Raw genomic sequence first — 23,186 nt, forward strand, 5'->3', positions numbered from 1 at the left:
TGCGAGGGGCTGGGGAGTGAGAGAGCTACAGAGAGGCAGCAGGTCCCTCTTCCAGCTCTGCTGTCTTGGTGCTCAGGAATTATCCTGAGGGGATATAAGTAGAACCACACCTCGGTCTCCAAGAGAGGAAAGGATGGGAAATGTATCTGATTAAATCTCACTAGTATCCCATTCTCCCAATTTGCACCATGGGTCCGCAGCTAATTCCACACACCTGCTCTCTGGCCCAGCATTTGAACCGAAAGCAGCTATCCTGTGTGGTGCTGTATCCACGTGTGGAGGCCGAGGGGCCACCTCCTTTAGGTGTCGTCCCAACTGAAGTAGGGAGATGATCAGAAGAGTATGAGAAAAAACACAAGATTGGTGTACAAGTCGTTTTGAAAATTAACTCTTCTTGAGTAACCTAATTTCAAATGAACCCTTCATTTCCTGACGCTATTCTAAGTGATACAGTAAGAAAAAAAAACAATATGCAGGTTGACGATCACGAGTGACTTGACATGGGTCCACATGGAGAGTCTAGTCCCTCCATAGTGACAAAGCTGAAGCTGAAAGGCTGTCACACCTTCAGTCTCCCACAATTAAGCACAAGTGATGGCGGGGCTTGGGAATGACAGAAGTCTCCCAGGTCACCTTGGAATCCGCTGCCATCCCTTTTACCACCAGACTCACCAGGCTTCCAGCACTGAGTGGAGACCAGGGCAGAGAGGGTCCTGCTGCCACTCGAGCTATGGGGCAGCTGCTGTTTCTGCTGAAGACTTAGGACTCAGGAGGTCACATGTTTTTGAAGGGGCTATGGGAGCACAGAGGGCTTCCTGGTCAGCGGCAGGGACGGCAATGCTGCAGATCAGGAGGAACCTGGGAGCGTCTGGGGAAATCGTTAGTCGCAGAGACTCATGGGCTGGGAGGGAGAGGGTGCATCCACCTGAGTGGGTGTTTCCACAAGGCTCGTTCTCTGGATCCCTGGGTGTGGCACACTTTGAGTTCTGGAGCAAGAAAACAATGGCTAGCCCTCGTATTAACACATTTCTTCAGTAATTCTCAGGATCAATGATTAAAACAAAACAATAGCAACCACAAAACAAAAAGAAAAATAAACAAAAACCGCACACATCACATACAGGGATATTATGATAAAAGCTAACACCTCTAAAGCTAAACAATAACTTATACGATCTCAATGAGTAAAAAAAGTTACACAAAAGAGAAAAACTGAATCAGACTAGCAGTAGTTAGGGGTGCCAGATAAACTACAGAACACAAGTTGTTTTTAAATTTCCAAAGAATAATATATATTATATATTTTTATTAGGTTGGTGCAAAGTAATTGCAGTTTTTGTCATTAAAAGGAACGGCAAAAACCTCAATCACTTTTGCACCAACCAATATACAAAAATATGTATTATGTATCTATAATGGGCATGCATTATATATCTCAGATGCTGAGATATAGATAAGTATATCTATCTGAGATATTGTACAGGATATACTTAAAGGATATTACTTTTTTGTTTGTTCCTTAAAAATTAGTTTGAAAGTTAAATGATAGAATTTGAACAAATCCAATATCCGTCAAAGTGAAATTTAAGATTAAAACATGAATTCGTGAAATAAGTTGAAGACAAACATTAAATAAAATTTCATATGGTATGAAATGGCATAATGAAGGGGGCAGAGCAAACATTAACCATTCTAGACCAAAGAAAATAGCAGTTCAATTTACAAAGCAAAGATGGTTCTAAATTTCGGAGAACTTTATAATTTATAATCTTGGTAGATGATAATCATACATCTATTTTAGAATATAGCAGATATAATAAAGTAAAAATTAGTAAGAATATAGAGAAACAAAAACATACAATAAACACATGTGGTTTAACAAATGTCTGCAAAATGATATAGCCTATACATAACTAAAATCAATATTTATGTCCACGGAGAAGTTCCAACATTTTTTCAAGTACTGACGAAGTAATTTTGAAATGCTGGAGATTACATTTTTAAAAAATCTAATAAAAATACAAATATAACAATAAAAAACAATAAACCTTTAGCGTCTGTGAAGTTTAATAAAGTCTCTCCAAGATATCCTTACATCAAAAGATGCAATTGTAAATTGCATAGAATTCAATGAAAAACAAAGTACCACTGACTAAAATAATGCTTAGATATCAATGGTTGTGCAGTTTAATAAAAAGGAAATTTTTCCTGTCATTGTATCATATTTGAACAACATCACCAGAATAAACCAAATGGAAACACAAACTATAAAATAATAAGAAAAACATTTAAATTAATAAAGCAAGAAACAAAAAGTCTAAATAATAAGTAACTAGAAACCCTGGTTCTTTGTAAAAATGAAACAAAAAAGGTATTGAGTACAGTAATGCAAAAACAGAAAATATAATTAGAAATGATGAAAACATAATATAACCACAGATAGAGAAGAGATGAAGTATTATAGGCTAATAATGCATGCAACTGTAGTATTACATCTTCTAATTCAGAAGCCTGGACAAATAGGTTGATTTTGTACACAGAATATATATTACCAATGTTGACTCAAAATTCAATAGAGCATTTGAATAAATCACTGAAAGTACCACGGACATTTTTGGAAAGGTGATTAAGGAGATATCGTTAAAGAGAGATTCGTTTTGTTACTGAAGTACAACTTAGGAGTGGATTGTTTTAGATGCTAGGATGTTGGACAGCTCCCTGGTTCATTTTATGGCGGCAAAACCTAACCATGGGAACAAGATAAAGTCAAAAACAAATCAAAACAAACTAAACCCAAAGAGACAAAGAAGTACCCAGAAATGATTTCCCTTGTCCACCTGATTCGAGAGCTCCTCCACCACTGGTGTCCTCGGACGAATATTCAACATGAGCCACAATGCCCACCGCAAGGCATCTGTTCATGTTTCTCTTTGGGGTGAGTTCTACATCTTTTTTTTTTTCAATTCCCTGACCATCCACCCAAACGACTGCAGTCTTCCATCCAAGGGAGGCTTGTCTCCCTCAGGAGAAGATGGAGAGCAGCTTCACTGGCAAGGGAGACATGGGAGGGAATTCGGAACACACGTGTCTAAAAATCATCTGAATTTTCTCCACAGCTCCATTCTAAAGCTTGGTAGCCCACTATGTCTCAGTGTCGTAATTAGTACATGGCATCCTCGAGACCCTGGGGGTTCAATGTACATCACAATTTTGCAAAACACAATTAGATTTAGAGTCTTGTTTTTATCCATATAAAAACTCTATAGTTGAAAGAAATAAGAAATCCCTTTGGCTCCTCCATAGAAACTCCTGTCTGACTGTGCTTTGAGCTGAGAGTTCAAGTTTCTCATTTTCCGTGTCTAGTTGTCCAGTGCAGTTGGACACAAGTGTTCCCTCCACAGAGCTGAGTTAGAAACACTCAGCACCCCTGGGGTCCCTTCACGGGCCACTCCGACCGAGCAACCGCAAGGAAAGCTACATGGTTATGAGGCCACTGAGCCAGGCATTACACACTGTCATGCTGTCATGGAGGGGCAAACAAGGGCCCCAGGCCCAACCCTGAGACCATTACTGCCACAAATCACTGCACCTGAAAGCATCCCGTCAGGAGAAGCGAGCCACTCTCAGTTCCACACAGAGGACATGGAAATAGGGCCCGGGTGATGTGCTGGGGGGACTAGGAAAGTGGAAAGGAAAAAGGGAGATTATGAGAAGCAAAACGGAGACACGGAAAGGCAAGAGATTGTGTATTCATAGAGATATAGGGAAGGGGACAAGATATTTCGAAGCCTGAAGGAGCAGACTTGGAAATAAACAAGATTGGGATTCAGGCACAGCTACCTACACACTTGCTTTGACAGAGGTCTTGCTCCGGCAAAGGCTGAGACCAGCGTTCAACCTGACTCCACTTACCATGAGCAAGAGAAACAGAGCTGCACAGAGCCAGGGCACGCAGGCACCGGGAGTCCGTGTGTACAGAGAGGAGGGAGAAGGCCCCTGGGCTGCCCAGGGAGTCCTAGTTTCTGAATGAAAATGAAGCCACTTTGTCTCTCCCACCCTCTCTCCCTTTCTCTGACTCTGTCTCTGTTTCTCTCCTTCTCTAACTCTCCATCTTCCGTTTCTCTTGCTTTCTGCTCTTCTCTCTCTCTCCTCCCCCCACTGTCTGTCTCTGCCTCCCTCTCCTTCTCTCCTGCCTTTCCCCCTTTATCTATTTCTGTTTTGTCTCTCCTCTCTCTCTCTCTCTGTCTTTTCTCTGTCTTGCTCACGGTTTTTCTCTCTATATTCCTATCTCTCTAGATGTAGCTCTGGCTCTATACCTCTCTGTGAACTAGTAACAAGATGCAGCATCTAAAGTTATTTTCTCAAGTATATATTAGTCTCTGTAAAAAACATTTTTTCTCCCACAGTATTGTACATGTCAATGTGATTTTATTAAAACCTATTCCACCCTTTGATTTATAAAGCCTTTTCCCCCAAACTCTATTATTTATAATTCACATGATGGTGTAAATCATTTTGTAGGTCAAATAAGTTTGGAACCTGACTTCATAATCTTTACGGCCATGATAATATATAATAAGCTCAGTGGGAACTATTTTAAACTCAAATGGTATTTCTGTCAGCTAATTCCTGAGATTTTTAATCTGACTTATAAATTGTCAAGTCTCAACAAGTATCAGCCACAAAAATAGGTATAAAGGACATGAAGAAAATGATTTCAGTGGTAATACCAGTTAATTTGTCAATTATCACATCATGATAGAAAATAATGTATTTCATTAAATTTTCTTAGGTGTTGATTATTTCTTGTGGATCAGAAATGATATTTTGCTTGAAAATAAATCACATTGGGAATTGTATAAAATTGGCAGAAAGTTAACCATTTTTGCTGTTCTGTACATATTTTAAACAAGAAATTTTCTTTCTACAAAATCAAAAGATGGACTTTCGGGGCTAGAACTTTCAAGTATGATGTCTTGTGTTAACACGGAGAAATCTTATTTTAAGAACTGATTATATAAGGCAGTGCCAAAGCATGCAAACTATTTATCAGCCTGACTAACAGTTATGATTTTAAGCTACTGAGAGGGTGTCATTGTGCTTGCAAATACTATTTTAGCTAAGCAGCTGGTTTCTGGTGGAATTGTATCAGCGATTTACTCCAAATAAATTTAAATGCATCAATTTCAAATGCAAACAGGACAATGTTACATCAGATGACCTAAATGGAAAGGACTAAAATGATGACACAGAGGGATGGTCCAAGGTTGACCAGACGCCGAAGACCCTGAGACGGACAGTGGGACAGAGGGGTGTCCTCTTGGGCGCAGGTAGCAAGTCTCAGCCTTTGCCGGAGCAAGACCTCTTGCTACGCGGTAGCAGAGACCTACCCCCAGGTTCACGACGTACGAGGGGCAATGCCTGGACAACACATGGGCATCGATGTAGAATCAGAATCAGAATAAATGATTACAGCTTCAGAGTAAGAGGGAGTAGCCCTTTTAAATGGCAGATGAAGACGATGAGAAGCCATTTGTTCACCTGTCTGTCACACACATTGAAAGTTACGCGGACTTCATAACACAGAATGGAAATGTGGGGGTGTTTGTGCCACGCCCTTGCCACCCCGAGGTGAACAAGCCCACAGCTAGGAACACAACGAGAATTGTAATATCACCACGGGGTGTAGAGCTGAGTCCACCATGGCCCTGGCTGTGGGCTGCAGCTCCGAAATCCTCAAAGAAGGTGGCCTGGGTCACTCTGCTGTCACTGAAGGGGATTACTTGCAAGAAAACAAGAATTATAATGTTCTCCTCATTGTCTGTGAAGTGAGTAGGAAATACAGAGGAGGAAAGCAAGAAGAATCTCTCCTACTAAGACTTAAAAAAAATAGGACAGCCTGTCAAATGGGCAGGGCCATGAGTGGAAAAAGAAACAACTATTGACACTGGGGGCCCTGATTTCTCCCACGTACCTGGTGCACTGCTGAAACCTGCCCTGGAGCCATCCCTCACAGCTTCCAGAGGTTGTGGGGCCATAGCGGGTGAGCCTGACACAGATTCCCCATGACACAAGATACAAACAGTGTGAGGAACACCAGAAAATAATTATCCTCCCAAATAAAGCAATTATGAGTGAGAAACCAAAATAAACATCTTCAAATATTCAAAAAGATTTTAAAAAAAACAGTAAAGCAAAATCAAAATTGTTTAAAATTATTAGAAAAATGACTATTGGAATGAGAAATACAATCATTGAAGTTAATAGCTCAATGGATGGTTTGAAGTAGGAACCAAAAAAGCCCAATAAAGCACCAGTGATTCATTAAATAGAGCAGAAAAAAATACAGTCAAGAAAAAATATGGAAAATATTGAAAAGATCTAAAGGCATAGAAATAATAGAACAAGAAAATCCAATATATATGTCATGAAAATTAATGGAAGATTTGGGAAAAATGTAATATTCCAAGGTATACTTCATGGCAATTATTCAGATATGAAGAAAGGAAATACATCCTCATATTAAAATTTTACAAAGTATTTTTAAAAGGTGTTTTACAAAAACATGTACCCCTGAAGATATTACAGTAACATTACCGAGTATTACTACTATTTAAAAAAAAAACTTCATAGCCACACAAAAACCAACCAGCCAACCAAACAATCTAAAACAGAAGAAAAGTTGGAGGACGGCAGACTTCTCGTCAGAGCATGGCGTAACAGTCCTCCTCCTTTCCCCTGTGTTTTTGTTGTTGTTGTTGTTGTTGTTGTTGTTTTGAGATGGAGTTTCACTCTGTCCCCCAGGCTGGAGTGCAGGGGCGCGATCTCTGCTCACTGCAAGCTCCGCCTCCCGGGTTCACGCCATTCTCCTGCCTCAGCCTCCCGAGTAGCTGGGACTACAGGCGCCTGCCACCACGCCCGGCTAATTTTTTGTATTTTTAGTAGAGACCGTGTTGGCCAGGGTGGTCTCAATCTCCTGACATCGTGATCCACCTGCCTCGGCCTCCCAAAGTGCTGGGATTACAGGCGTGAGCCACCGCGCCTGGCCTCCCCAGTGTTTTTAAAGTTGGCCTGGAGATTGGTGATGACCATTGGAGATTGCATTACTTTTCCAACTGTGGCTTTCCACTAAAATCACAAAGGAAAATGTAGAAAGGAAAACGTGTGGCTGCAGGAACCAACAACAAAGATGATTTACATGCAGGAAGCTCTTAGAAAGAAAGCATCACACGAATTCATGATGTCTAAGCTCTCAGCTAGCCCTTAGAGTGTAACTGCCTCTCTATCCTCCGCCCCACATTCAGGAGTCCTCCCCAGGGGTCTCAAAGCTCCACCTCTCCTCCATCACCAGGAGGTGCCCTGTGCGTGCATCCTGTCCTCAGCAGACAGGAGATCTCTCTCGACTTCTCCAACTCTTCTTGCGCCATCCACACAATCTTGCCTTCAACTATTATTTTATTTTATTTTTTAGGAGGTAGGTTCTTGCTCTGTTGCGCAGGCCAGAGTGCAGTGGTGTGAACAGGGCTCACTGCAGCCTCGATCTCCTGAAGTTCAAGCCATCCTCCCACCTCAGCCTCCATAGTAGCTGGGACTACAGGTGCGTGCCACCACACCTGGCTCATTTTTATATTTTTTGTAGACATGAGGTTTGCTGTGGTGCCCAGGCTGGTCTTAAACTCCTGGGCTCAAGCGATCTGCCCACCTCAGCCTCCCAAACTGCTGGGATTACAGGCGTAAGCCACCATACCCGGCCTTGCCTTGATTTAAAGCAATGGAGGTGTAGAAGCCTTTACGTAGCCCACAGCAGGCCACAAGTGTTTGCTATCACTGTCATTCGTCCTTAGGGCACAAGATTTTGCTCGACAACTGTATGCTTCCTTTAAACTTTATTCTGCTGATGCATACTAGTAGTCATCTTTCTCCCTCCCTCAAAAATTAAACTTTTTTGAATTAAAAAAAATAAAAGAAGCAAAGAAACATTTTTTACTCGCATTCATTTTCAAGAACTCATTCTACATTTTCCAGACACACCAAGAAAGCACTTAAAAATGTGATGCACTTAATTTTCAAACTCATGTGTTTGATGTATGAAGCTTTACCGTAACAATGGAATTTCGTTTTTCTAATCCTCTTTATTTTAATCCAGACATGAAGATTTTAGAAGACGTTCTGCCCATGTTGAGGCTTACGCAGAAACCACCTAGCAAGCAGGACCCTGGCCAGATGTTCTTGTTTGACTGGTTTCTGACTAAACACTGATTTGCTTCTTCAGTATCTTCTGTCTGAATAAAGGAATATTTAGAGTCTGACTCAATGTGTTACTCATAAATCCAAAAATCTCCAACTTAAAAAAATATATTTAGGATGGATCTTAATTTAGCCCACTTTTTAAAACCTCATAAACCTCATTTATTTTTCTTATTTTGCATTTTTAAATAGGGAATAAGTGTACGATTCTAATTAAAAAGGTAAATTCTGCCATATACAAATAATTCTTAGAAGCTGAAATTCTCCAAATGCACTTTTCTTCTTGTAATAAAAATATAATGAATAATGAATTCTTCAACATGACTTTGCCACATACATCAGTCTTTGAATGTGAGAAAGCAGAATATGTGTGAGATGACGGGTGTGTAATTTGGGTTCAAATGTGGTGTTGATTAATCTGTTTTATGTTGATTGTTCTCATTTCAATTCTGGATTTTTCTCATTTCAATTCTGGCTATTCTGATGTCTTTTCTGACCACCATGTATTCAAAATGCTCATGCACAGCTACTGTGGACATCTAAACCTTGAGGCACTTTAGACAAGAAAGTATCAAATAGGCTTTGGTGAAGAAAGAACAAAGATTATTAAATTATTACTCTGGAATAGGTTGTTTTAAATTATGAACTTTGCAATTGGCTCATGTATGTTAGAAGCACACGTACGAATACATAAGGCCCCTTCATATATATATATACACATATATATATACGCACACACACACGTGTGTATATATGTATATATACACATATATAATACATATATAACTATTTTATCATTTTTGTGTATATAATTAAAAGCTATAAAGGAATGGTTATAGCTGTTTGTATCTGTTGCATATTCATCATAATAGGCCAATAAATTAATAATGTTAATTCAACATTTTGGACTTACACTGTAATGAGAAATAAAATTTAGTTTGTATGAAAATCAGAGTGACATTTTCAAAGAGAAAGTCATTTGAGGTTTTTATAACTTGGAATCATTGAATTAAATAGTTCAAATATTTCTGATCCTGAGTGAAAAATACTTATTTTTACATATTTTTAGTTATTAACATATATTATGATTTTTTGTTAATCAATTATTACATAAAATATTTGATGTTTCCCTTACGACAAGACACAGTGAAAATTACTAAAGAATAAGGATGCTTCGATTAGAAGCTGTCGATGGAATAGCATTTCCAGCTTTACATTTTTAACTGAGTAGCTTAATCTGAAAGATTTTTTATTTTTTGTTGTTGTTTGTTTGTTTGTTTTGTGTGTTTGAAACAGAGTCTCGCTCTGTCGCCCAGGCTGGCATGCAGTGGCACTATCTCAGCTCACTGCAAGCTCTGCCTCCCAGGTTCACGCCATTCTCTTGCCTCATCCTCCTTAGTAGCTGGGACTACAGGTCACCTGGCTAATTTTTTGTATTTTTACTGGAGACGGGGTTTCATCGTGTTAGCCAGGATGGTCTCGATCTCCTGACCTCCTGATCCACCCGCCTTGGCCTCCCAAAGTGCTGGGATTACAGGCGTGAGCCACCACGACCCGCCTGGTTTTTTGTTGTTGTTTTGTTACTTTTGGTCTAGGGAAAAAAGAGATATGCCTATTTGTTTATGATTTATAAGATTCCTGATATCTAAGGAATTCAGTTAAAAATACATATGGCTAGCAATTTTGAGTTCTGCGAGGTGATGGTTTTCTTAGCCTATTTCAGATAGATTTTTCCAGTTGGGGATGCACTCCCAGGTCCCAGGAAGACACCGACGAGGAGCCAATCGTTGGGGGCTTGTCGCTGACCCGCTCAGATAAGGTCCTTCAAGGACCATGATCCCAATTCCTCTGCAGAGAAGAAACTGGGGGAGAGTTGAATCACAAAGACACAAGGATTGTGTCATTGGAAAATGTACACTCAAGGCAGTTTAAGAAATGATTGTATTTGCTGATTTTTCAAAGAATGCTAAAACATATATATATATATGCACATGTACACATACACATGCGTACACACCACAACAGAGAGAAATGCATTTGATCCCCCTCAGAACTGGTGCACTAGCTAGGAAGGAAACCAGCAGCTGGACTCACCTAGTGGAAGTAGCTTTGAGCAGAACCTGTGAAGAGTGGTAAGAAGCAGGGAAAACGGCACACCCAAATCAGCTTTCATATGCTAAGGCTTCCTCGTAAACTAAATGTGGCATTTGCACAAAACGTTGTCATCCTTGTCAGCAGTTGGGTACTAACAAAATGTAAAAATTTTGTTTATGCTTCATTCCATCTCTTCATTCATCCATCTGTCCATTATCAACCCCTTTTTTTTTTTTTTTGAGACGGAGTCTTGCTGTGTCACAGAGGCTGGAGTGCAGTGGTGTGATGTCAGCTCATTGCAAGCTCCGCCTCCCGGGTTCAAGCGATTCCCCTTCTTCAGCCTCCCAAGTAGCTGGGATTATAGGCATCCACCACCACGCCTGGCTAATTTTTGTATTTTTAGTAGAGATGGGGTTTCACCACGTTGGCCAGGCTGGTCTAAAACTCCTGACCTCAGGTGATCTGCCTGCCTCGGCCTTTCAGAGTGCTAGGATCACAGGCGTGAGCCAGGGCGCCCGGCCAATCCGCCCATTTTTTGTAAGAATATTGTAGAGATTTTGCCCCTGGTGGTCCAGGGACCTGGACCGCCCATCTTGTCTCCCTAGTACGGAAATGGTGTCATCTAGTGGCCTTTATAACTGCAGCCCAGCTCCCCTACCTACTTCCTGGAGCCATGGCTGGTCAACTGTTCTATGGGATGCAGTGGCTCAGGCACCCATCACCCCATCATGTGGCAGCTGCTGTCCACTGAAAATACACTTAAAAAATGAGTGACCACCTTCCCTATGTAGAGTGGTTTTCTGCCAGGACAGTTGTTTGAAATTGGCGGTTAGACAAATGGGTCCATTTTGTACAATACTTGAATAGCTGGAATAGAGACTGCAACTCTTAAATAGTTGTAGGAAGATTATATTTTAGACCATTTCATCATAATTCCATTTTTTTTTGGGGGGGGGCCTGAGAAGATGTCATAACCGGCTTCTCTAACGTGCTTCGTGTTCACCGCTTTTGCCACTGAGAGGAGATCGGGTACCAAGCACTGTGGTGTGCAGGCCCTTTGTGTGCAGATGTCATTTCTGAAAGCAATTTGAGCTCTTCTAAATTCTCTCCACACACTAGCCCATGTCCCGGAAGGGCTCCGATCTTTCTTGTGTAGGCAGGATGGCCAACCCTCATTCTGATTCCTGACTGCAGGATTCGTGCAGGGATCGCAGGATGCCCGTGTGAGTGGGTTATTAGGGCCTTTCAGAAACTCGACTGTGCTCAAGCTTCCGTAAAGACCACTGGAGCCTCTGCCTTCCCTGCGGCGATTTCTAACTGCCCAGGCATCCAACAAGCAAACAGGGCCAGCAGCAAATTATCCCGTGGACATCTCATCCTACTGAAACATGACAAGACTGTTTGGAAGCTTTCTGCCTAAAATATATTTATGATACCTTCAGAGTGAAAATCCTGCAATTTGACTTGCATAGCATTGACATGACTCCAAAATAAAATAACTTCCTTTCCTAGTAATTGAGTTAGCACTACAGTGTAAAAGTCGATGGAACAAATATTGCTGAGAAATGCAACTTTCCATTGATTTGTTCAGGAATAGACTCAACAAGTATGTACATACTACCCAGAGAAAAGCCGTGCTTTGCTTTCAGAATCAAAACATTTTAGGGGAATAGTGTAGAATTAATCTTCAGTTTTTGCATCGGGCACCAGAGTATGCAGAAAACAAAAGTAAACATAAATTATAACTTTACATAAAAAGAGTTTGGGAAGGAAATAGATGACAGATGCGTAACTATAATAATGATTATAACAGGATTTCTTTAATTTTCAGTCAGCATTATACCTCATTTGTCACTTATTAACACCTAATTTTCTTTATTGAACTAATTGTTACTTTATGTACTCCCAAAACCATGCAACAAATATTGATCTAACACCTCCCAGGCGTTAGGCAATATCGTGTATTAATAAACTGTGTTTTCACTTACCTCATTTCTGATTCTACCAAGGACAAAACACCTTCTTTATTTAATCTTTTCTGCTTAAAATGCAAAATAACCTTGAATGAGTTTTTCAAAGCTCCAAAATGAGGAAAATGCATTCGATTTTATAAGGTCAATAATTTAAAATTTTTGATCAAAACTTCTTTTAATGCCACTTTGAATTATGGTTCCAAGTGTTTTGCTGGGTAAGCAGCATATTACACAACCAGATTTTTCTACCATTTGATCCAGTGAATTCATTACACTGTGTTTTGAGTAGGGTGGTCTTGGTTGCATTTGCTGCACTGAAGAAAAGCTAAACTTTTCCTCTAAAAGGAAATGATAGCAAGGGAGATAAAAATTGCACATTTTGAAGACTAACCAAAATAACTGTTGATTCCACTATTTTATGAATGAAAACTGATTTGTAATCTAAGGCATGTGGTTTGCATGCTGGTTCTGCCAGGCACTGGTTGTGTTATTTCAAGTCATTCTCACTATGGCTTGGTTTCTGTATGCACAACATGAAAATAACTATTTTTACTTACAGGGTATAGGCCATGATTATCTTAAATACATTGAAGTGAAATTTGTATGTCAAGAATGATCTTAAAGTATTTTGATTCAGTCCTACTGAAAACAATGAGGATTAACGACTCTAAAGAAAATGGTCTCAACGATTAACTTGCCCATCGTAATGGGCAAAAATAGATCATGGGCAATTTAATCATATAGTCTTCCCGGGGCCATCGGGAATCCCTAGAGGTTAGAAATTATAGCGACAACAGTCAAACCCCTTGAAACTGTGTTTGGCACCCACTTTTTCCAGCTCTCAGCACTTGAAGTACCTGCAAGCTCCCCCCTTTCCTGTCTTTTGAATGCTATACGGTATTACATTCTTTTCAAATTGAGAATTGTATTATTTGTGTTTTGCAACTTCAAGACATAATGACGAAACATATTTCAATACTGAATATTAAAATTAATAGATCAGGTTTAAATACGGCCTGAGATTAGAGAACTTACTCATTTTGAAATGAGTACATAAATCTCAAAACTATTGATGGCTTAAATCTAATAGCTTTCTTCAGAAATCAGTAAAATTGCCATTCTTCTTTCACTCAATCCTAATAATTCCAATAAATGTTGTACTCTCTTTTTAATTAATTTTTGAAAACATCACGACTTAATGACTGGCAGATTTCTTAAAATCAGGGACAATTTGGGAACCCCTTAAAGAGTGAAATGGGTTCCCTGTGTTCATGTTACGCATCCTTGGAAGGAAAGAATAATTACTTCAAATCAGACCCTGGAGGAGAAGAAAGGAGGTGAAAAGAGATTACTAGCTAATTTTAATATTGATCTTAATAGGATCTGAATGATGACAGAAAGACAACAGTGATCATGACAATAATACAGCAGAACAGGATTAAGTGTATCGTATAAAGGCATTTGTGTAAGAGTAATTGGTAGAATAATAATACAAACTTCCATAATAACCAAAACATACTAAAAAAGGAGAAAAGAAACTCCTTAGTGAAAAGAAGGTGAACACAGAGGATGTGAATATGTATGATACGATGACACTCAGAAATGATGTCAAACATATTGATTATATCGGTGAGTGCAGTCATGTGGGTATATATCTACACACACAACTAAACAGCAGAAGCTTACACAGTCAGAGTTTCTAGGAGATGCCAGGAGAAGCAGACATCCACATTCTCTAACAACATGGAAATTTCATCATCAAAATAGAGCCAGTGGACAAAATTTAATGAAGATATATAAAATTTAAAGATCATTCATAAAATAAATTTTAAAGAATATCATATGCCAACCTCTGAGCCCCCCCCCCAAATAAGCTAAATCTCCTTCAAGTGTTCATGGAACTTTAAAAAATAATCATATATTAAACCAGAAAAATTGTCTCAAAGAAGAAATAATAAAAACAGCATTCACATTTCTGGACCCCAGTGAGGTATGCACGAAGCTTCGAAGCTGCCACTCTGTCCTAACAACAAGGAGAAAGCTGAACACGCTGAAAATCCACAATGCTTCTCAGGTGCCTAAGAGAAGCGAAGTCACAGGGCAAACTGCTGCATCCAAAATGGGAGAGAGACAGGCAGGTGGATACAGAGAACCACAGCTTCTCAGAGCAGAAACCTGCAGGGAGCCAGTGCAGGGGGAAGAACCCCAAACTGTCATTGAGGAACTGCTGCAGGCTCAGAGTGGGTGAGTCTGAGAGAGAAAAACTGCAGGGAGACCCAGTCAACGGGGCCACGTTTTTGTGTTTTCCTTCTAAGAGCTTGGCAGTTTCTCACAGCGAAGGTCAGAGAAGAACCTCCTTGTGCATCTCGAGGGCAGAGGGGAGAAGCAATTCTGAAATGCCCCAGAGCAGAAATTCTTAGCAAGCTGTGCTCTCAGGAGAAACCAGTTAACCAGAACCTGATGTGCTGGAGTTTTATGGATGCCCGGTGGGCCTGGGAGAAAGGAAACAATTCCATGGGCCGCAGTGATCCTGCCCCACCTCTGGGGAGAAGCGTGAGCAGCACTGGGAAAGCTTCCACTCCCAGGACACAGGCTTATCAAAGCCTGGGGCCTGATCACAGGAGTGGGGAATGCTTTCCCTCTCCCACATCTTACCACTAATCTACTAAAGGCCAATTTACCCAGTGCATACGTCCAGCTCTCTGAAAAATCACAAGGCATACAAACGGCAACAATCACAACAACAACAAAACACAATTTGAAGAGACAGAGCAGGTGTTAACAGCAGACCCTGATATGGATGTCAGAATTGTCAAACTATGAATTTAGACAAGCTGTGATTAATATGCTGAGAGTTCTAATGGTAGAAATAGAAAACGTGCAAGAACAGATAGGTAATATAATCAAAGATATGGAAATTCTAAGACAGGACCAAAAATAAAAGCTAGAGATAAAAATACAATAACAGAAATGAAGAATGATTAATAATAATAATGATAATAAATCCAATAGGTGAGGAGAAAAGAGATTAAAAGTTTAAAGAAAATTGTCGAAGAGTTGATAATGATAAACTTGGTGTTGAAAAAAAAAAAAGTACTTCCAGGCCAGGCGCGGTGGCTCATGCCTGTAATCCCAGCACTTTGGGAGGCTGAGGAGGGTGGATCACCTGAGGCCAGGAGTTCAAGACCAGCCTGACCAACATGGTGAAACCCCATCTCTACCAAAAATACAAAAATTAGCTGGGTGTGGTGTGGGTGCCAGTAATCCCAGCTACTCATGAGGCTGAGGCATCAGAATCATTTGCATCCGGAAGGTGGAGTTTGCAGTGAGCTGAGGTCATGCCATTGCACTCCAGCCTGGGCAACAAAAGGAAAACTCTGTGTCAAAAAAAAAAAAAAAGTACTTCCGTGTATTATTCTGTCAACATTTGAAATAAGTTTTGAAATTTTCTGTAATTGGAAGTTCAACTAACTAAAAGGTCCATCCTAGATAATATGTTAGAATAGCCAGGAGAACAATGGAGGGCGGGGGAAAAAGCATGATGATCTCTCAGGAGGCTACGGTTTGATCCAAATCAAAGCTATTAGGGGTTGGGGCCAGACGGAAGCAGAGGAAGTGGTGAGGTGAAGAGAGGTCTGGCCACAGGCTAAAGGTAACATCATCAGGACTTCCCGCTGTATTAGACTTCAGGTGTGAAAGCAAGAGGAGATTGAGCTCAGCAACGGGAAGAATGAAATTACCATCCTCCAAGATCTGGAAGGTTATGGGTTGGATATCTTTGTGAGGGGAGGATCCGAGTTCACTTTTGGTCCTACTGAGTTCATGTACATTTTACAAGGATGATCCTCTGCCTCTTGATTCAGTACAATAGATAACAGCATGAACTCTGCAGAAATTTAGGGAGAAGCAACAGACTTGCTTACGTTTCTACTTTTAATTGAATGCCTTTTCTTTCTTCTTGTATCAGAAACAGAGAAAGACCTCACTCAGCTTCCAAAAGAAAAGAATACATGAACAAATCTCCCCTAAAAACAATTTTTAGAAGTTATCTTATATTGAACAGATTTCTCACTGTGAGACATTGCTTTAAACATATAGCCAAGAATTTCTGCATGTTTGTAATTTGACTCCTAACTCTATAAATCTTAACCTACACCTGGCCACTGAATTATTAAGAAGCACTAACCCAAATTTTAAAAAACCAAGGTGTTAATGCAACATTTTTAAAAGAACATAATTAATTTAAATGTTTCTATATATGTAATTTTCAGTCCTGAAAACAGCATTTACAGTATGATCTATTTTTTACAAAGATAGAAATAAAATATAAAGATTCACACCAGACAAGCAGTGTGTGTCTTATTCCAGAATAAAATTGTAAATGAAAAGAGGAAATGGCAGTGTTTACATTTTCATACAATTCCTTTATAAAAATTAGGTGTTGCATTTAAAACAAAATTTTTGAAAATAATCTATTCTATTTTCAAAAAGGTCTTAGAAATAAAGACTTCACAGCATCTGATAGCATTCTTAAGATTGGTTTACCGCTCAGTATAGTTACTTATAGGTGGTTTATAATGTGTCAACTTGTCTAGCCTGAGCTATAGTTCCACAAATTCCCTTATGGTGTGTTTCATGTTAGTGTGGGTTTTTTTTTTTCGTTTGCATACAGGATACTTTTTTTTTTTTTTTTTGCATCAGATTTGAAGAGCAAAGTGAAGTGTAGTTCTTTCGATTTTTTTTGCTGATAATGTATGGGCAGGTGTGGGTGCGGCTCAGTGTGTAGTCACTCACCTGCTGGCAGACGTCCCAGTGGGGTCAAACCTGCTCCACCTTCCCCTGGGTCCTCCCTCAAATTCACACTCTTGGGCCAGGACCAAAAGCACTTTCCCCTTACTTAGCTGTGCTGCAAGACAGAACAGACCAGAACCCCAGGGCTGATGGTCCATGAGAGACGGCAGAGGATCATGAGGAGCATTGATGCTTCCAGCCACCACTCACGCACGTGGGGTCGGTATGTGTTTTCTCTGGGACAAAGGATGTCAGCCTCTGTTGCAAGACACTCAAGAACAGAGACATTGGGAACTGACAGCTTCCCTTGTGTCCTGTGGGCTTCAGCCTGAGAGTGAGGCTCCAGTTCACCCTCACGCTCACCTGTGGGTGCCGACTCCAGCACCTGGTGTGGACACAGCAGGTTTCCAGATCCAGAGACTCTTCTGCCAGTCCCTCAGCTGCACAAGGTTGGGTCCCTGTAAGAAACACTGCCTCAGGGTCCTGCTTCTCTGATTAAATCCTGGCAAACACGCTCACATGTTATCCTTCATTGCTATCTTACTGTTTCACATATTGTCTCTTTTTTTTATCAAATGAGTACAAAATTCTTAAGGACCAACAACAGATAAATTTTTAATTTTCTGGAATTACCCAAGATTTACAAGTATGACATGATTTAAAATCATTTTGCATATTTTGGATGCTAGAAAGGTGTTTGTGACCATTCTGATTTGTGTATTTCTCCAGTAAATCTCTAAAGCACTGCTGTATGGATATTTCAGATCTGCAAATATATGTAGATTTAATCTGTTAACACTTTAATTTGAAGTCATTATATAAATACTCCCTTGGAGACAGAGAGAGAATTAAAAAGACTTATAGTTTCTCTCTCCTCTACATTCCCTTCCTCTCGTTCTCCTCCTCCTCATCTCCTCCTCAAACTCCTTCTCCTCCTTCTACTTCTTTCCCTTTCCTCAAAGAGAAGGCTCACTCTCTAGAAAATGGAGAAGAGCTTGGCAAAGTTTCTATAAAACAAGGTCAATAATAATTAGGGAAGATCACATGAAAACAGAATTATCACCGTTTCCTATCTACATAAAACCGCATTTCTCAAGCCGGCGTGATTTTGCCCTCCCAGGGACAATCTGACGGCTGCAGGCATTTCTTGTCCTCAGGACAGGGGTGGGGCGTGCGACTGACATCTCATGGGTGGAGGTCAGGGATGCTGCTAAACGTCTACAATGCACAGGGCCGCTCCCCAAAACAAAGGATTCTCCCTCCGGCAGTATCATTAGTACTGAGGTTAAGGGTGAGGATCGTTGATTTGTTATTCAGTAAATGTTGATTATAACAAACAAAATTCAAAACACTAGACCTGATTAACAATAGTAATATTATTCTAACTAAACCAAATAACATAGATTGAAGACTGAATTGAAAACTGTACAATACAGTATTATGTACTAAATTGACTACATTGTGCAACTTACCTTAAAAAAAAAAAGCCTTATTCTTCCTAATTAAGACTTTGTAACTTTTGACCATCTTCTCTGCTTCTTAGAGTTTGATTGTTTTATACTCCACGTGTACGTGAGGTCATGCGGTATTTGTTTTTCTGTGTCTAGTTTATTTCACTTAACATAATGTCCTACAATTATATTCGTATTGTCATGAATGACAAAATGTCTTTTTTTAAAGGCTGAACACTATTCTATTGTATATGTTTCCGTATTTTCTTTATCCATTTTGGAGCCTTCTAGGTGACTTATTTTTGAGAATACAAAGTTCCTTTCCCATGCTAAATATTTTTATACTAGTTCAGCTTGTATTCCCCTTAAGAAAATCTACAGAATGTTAAGCAGGGAAGGAAACTTTTAGGTCACTAAAAGGACCTAAATGGTCCTTTAGGAGACGGAGAGACATCTTTTCATGCCCTGGCCACTGGACCATCCTGAAACTCCATTTCAGTGGAAGGTATTTGAATTTTTATGCAATTATATTTCACCCTCTGCTATACAAATGTCTTACCAAGGGGTCTAGGATGTTCATTGTTCTCTGGCTTACCATGAATGTCAATAATGTCCTAGGAAGATGTCATTTAAACCAACTTTAGCCTTAGAAAATAAAGACCACTAAGGCTGATAAAGAATAGGTAAGTTATTCAAAGGGACAGCTCAATGGTGACAGACAAGTCACCCAGACCTCTTGACCCAAATCCTCCAGCAATAGCCACTTCGCAGACCTGCCGCCCAGAGCAACCTTGTGCCATCCTCATGAATGGAGGCAGGTTTCACCTCCAGCCTTCTCTCCTCCACGGCCAGATGGGTGACCATGGTACTGCCCAGCCCTCCACCCACTAGGGGCCTCCCTCCACTCTGTCCTTCAGGGCCACCCAAAGGGGGAGCTTACTGTCCTGACTGTTCATCTTCAGGGGTTCAGAGCCCTCTATAAAGAGCAAGCAAACAGAAAACAGATGCTTTTTCTTCAGTCAACTTCCCAGGAAGCCAAGGTTATGTTATGGGATACGAGAGAAGTCCAATTAACTGAAATAAGAACAACAGACACCTGGACTACTTTCTTAGGTGACTTTCTGCACCTTGGGGACGGCTCAAGCCTGGTCTCAGCTACACCACTCCATCACTCCATACATACGCACATTTATGTGTATGTGCGTGTGTCCCTTTGGGTCCATGGTGGATGAGTTCCAGAACCCCTGCAGGTGTCAAAATCCACCAGTGCTAAGGTCCCACAGCTCTGGGGGATCACAATAAAGGAATCCTAAAAGTGAGCCCTCCCTATCCACAGGGTTCAGCATCCCAGAAATACTGTGTTTTCTATTTGCAGTAGGTTGAATATGCCAATGTGGAACCCACTGATAGGAAGGGCCAACTGTATACAGATAGTTCCCAATTTAGGATGGTTCCACTGAGGACTTTTCAACTTTCTGATGGTGTGAAAGCAATACTTCAAGTACCCATATGATAGTTCTATTTTCCACTTTCAAAAACGTATTTGACAAATTACATGAGCTATTCGGCACTGTACTACAAAATAGGCTTCGTACAAGATGATTTTGCCTAGCTGTAGGCTGATGTAAGTGTTCTGAGCACTTTAAAATGGGCTAAGCTACATTATGATGTTGGTAGCTTAGTTATATTAAATCCATTTTTGACTTAGATACTTTCAAGTTAAGATTGGTCTGCCTGGATGTAACTCCATTGTAAACCTAGGACCATCTGTACATGCGCGTGATAGTGCTGGAATGGCGTGTGTGTATAGATGCACACATCACATAATATACACGTATTTCCAACATTAGGCTTTTTTTCAGGGTGCACATTAGTTTTCTAATGCTATAGCAAACTTTTCACAAACTCAGTGGCTTAAACAACACAACACAAATTTATTACCTTACAATTCTGGAATGTGGAAGTTTTCAATCAGTCTCACTGGGCTCAAGTTAAGGTATCTAAAGACATGGTTTCTTCTGGAGGCTCCAGAAGAGAAACTGCTTTTTTGGTTCTCCAACTTCCAGAGGCCACCCACATCCCTTGGCTCCTGGCCGCTTCCTCCACCCTGAAAGCCTGTAGTGCAGTGGTGGAGGCCAAAAGAATGAGGATCATGATAAACTCCGTATACCACTAGAGGCTATATGAGTAAACAGCAAACTGTTCTCATCAATGCAGAATGTTGGCTAACTGACAAACTGTGCCTGCCACCCAGAAGGACTGCTGAGGGCAGTCATGACCCAGGTGCAAGTGTTTCTTATGATTAGGCATAATTGAAGCCTGTTAGTAATAATGAGAACCTGTGATCTATTAAGCAGCTAACCAATTGTTACCCGCTCCTCCCTGCTCTTTCTACCCAATAAATAAGAAGGGCTGTGGAAGCTTAGGGGCTGCCTTTGCTCACTAGAAGCAGGGAGCCCTCTTCTTCTCCCCATGTTGCCTTTCCTTAAAAGAGTTTCTTTTAAGCTTTCATTTCTACGTTAGTTTCTTTTGTCTTAAGTTTACATTTCTACGTTCATCCCTTCGTTCAGTCTTGTAATGACGGTCTCAAGTAGTAACAGCAGTAACTGCTGTAATGAGGGTCTCAAGTAGTAGCAGTGGCAGTCTGCCACAGTGCAGTGTCTTCAAGTGGCCCTCTGACCTTTGAATTCTGCTTCCGTCTTCTTATTTACTCCTCTGTCACTCGTGGCTCTGTTTTTGAGGGTCCCTTGTGATTACATTGGACCAATATTGATAATGCAGGATAACTCTCTCCTCTCAAAATCTTTAATTTAATCAAATCCACAAAATCTTTTTGTGCGTGAAAGTTAACATAATCATATATATTTGATTTTAGATTTTATTATATGGATTTTATTACATAGCTTATGACACAGTGATATGAAAATGGACTGGAATTCAATATATGGTGTTTTCGATTCCACAGAAAAAGATAAGTGTATCCTCCAAACAATGTTACCATTTTTCCTCCTGCAATTATTGTGACAATTTAATTTAAAAATATTGAATTATATTTGCATTGCCTTATATACACGAGTAAATATCTTTACAAAATCTGAAATTTCTAAAATTTTAGTCTATGACTTACCAGCCTAGAATAACCTAAACTATGATGATTAGAGATTATTTACGTGTATTTAAAAAATATTTTTAAAATCCAAATTTCTTCAGAAAACAACATTTCTTTAGAGTATTTTTCAGTACCAGGAATAAAAGCTGTAGAAAGGAAAACTCTCAATTGAGTGATGAGTCTTAGATTGTCTGACTCTAAACATTTACCGTCAAGTCCTGCACTGTTGCTTCTATTGTCTTGGAATGCAGAAGTGGAGGAACTTCCTCTTCAATCATCTCCTCACGTGTCCAGCTCTTCGAGGCTCACGGCTGTGGCTTGCTCACAGTGCTCATGACCTTGCATACATATTGTGTTGGATCAATGCTATACACTGGGCAGCTGCTGAGTTCTTTGAAGTTCCATCATGTTAGTCCAGTTAAAATGATGGTATGCTGGAAAAAAAATCATGGAGATTTTACCCTACTGTGATTTCAGATGGACAACAAGCAATGACAAATAATGGCTATTTAAGACATAATAGATAAGAGATAGAGAAATAATAGGTTGAGAAGTAGATATAGATAAAGATTGTCCCATGTTGCTTGAATAACAAACCCAAAGTCACTGTCAAAAATTTCCCTCAAGTGCTCTATCATTTGCAAGAGGAGACACGACTGAGGCTCTTGAAACCACCTGCCTGCTTATGTATCGACATCTTTATGTATTTTGCACATTTTATAAAAATAATTTCACATAATTGTTTTGCACATTTTATTGAAACATCACCAAATTGTTACATGCTATACATACATGTCTTGGTGAAACCAGTGTTTTATGAACCAAAGCCTAATGGATATCTTGGTAGTTATTTCTGTTCTTACAGAGCCTTTTCATATTTTGATAGCTGTATTAGTCAGGGTTCTCTAGAGGGACAGAACTAATAGGATATATATATATACACACATATATGTATATATATATGTAGATATGTAGATATGTATGTATATATGTATATATATGTATATATATAGAGAGAGAGAGAACAGAACTAATAGGATATATATATATGTATATATATAGAGAGAGAGAGACAGAGACAGAGAGAGTTTATTAAGTATTAACTCACACGATCACAAGGTCCCACAATAGGCCATCTGCAAGCTGAGGAGCAAGGAAGCCAGTCCGAGTCCCAAAGCTGAAGAACTTGGAGTCTGATGTTCGAGGGCAGGAAGCATCCAGCATGGGAGAAAGATGTAGGTGGGAAGCTAGGCCAGTCTCTCCTTTTCGCATTTTTCTGCCTGCTTTATATTTGCTGTCAGCTATTAGATTGTGCCTACCAGATTAAGAGTGGATCTGTCTTCCCCAGCCCACTGACTCAAATGTTCATCTCTTTTAGCAACATCTTTACAGGCACTCTCAGGATCAATATTTTGTATCCTTCAATCCAATCAAGTTGACACTCAGTATTAACCATCACAATAGCCATATGTCATATTCTGCCATATGCACTTGTCATAATGTATATATATATATATCACT

The 23,186-nt window shown here is 39.9% G+C and overlaps 1 long non-coding RNA gene across 1 annotated transcript in view; it reads left to right on the forward strand.

The window, feature by feature from the left end:
- The window catches only part of LOC129060866 (uncharacterized), a 51,389-nt gene extending 42,999 nt beyond the window's left edge, over positions 1-8,390 (forward strand). The window contains exons 3-4 of the long non-coding RNA XR_008527725.2: positions 7,472-7,597; positions 8,147-8,390. This is a non-coding gene — a long non-coding RNA (uncharacterized LOC129060866). The remainder of the gene's footprint in view (positions 1-7,471; positions 7,598-8,146) is intronic.
- Positions 8,391-23,186: the final 14,796 nt, after the last annotated feature.

Source organism: Pongo abelii, chromosome 7, assembly GCF_028885655.2.
Source record: "Pongo abelii isolate AG06213 chromosome 7, NHGRI_mPonAbe1-v2.0_pri, whole genome shotgun sequence".
Classification (NCBI taxonomy): Eukaryota; Metazoa; Chordata; class Mammalia; order Primates; family Hominidae; genus Pongo; species Pongo abelii.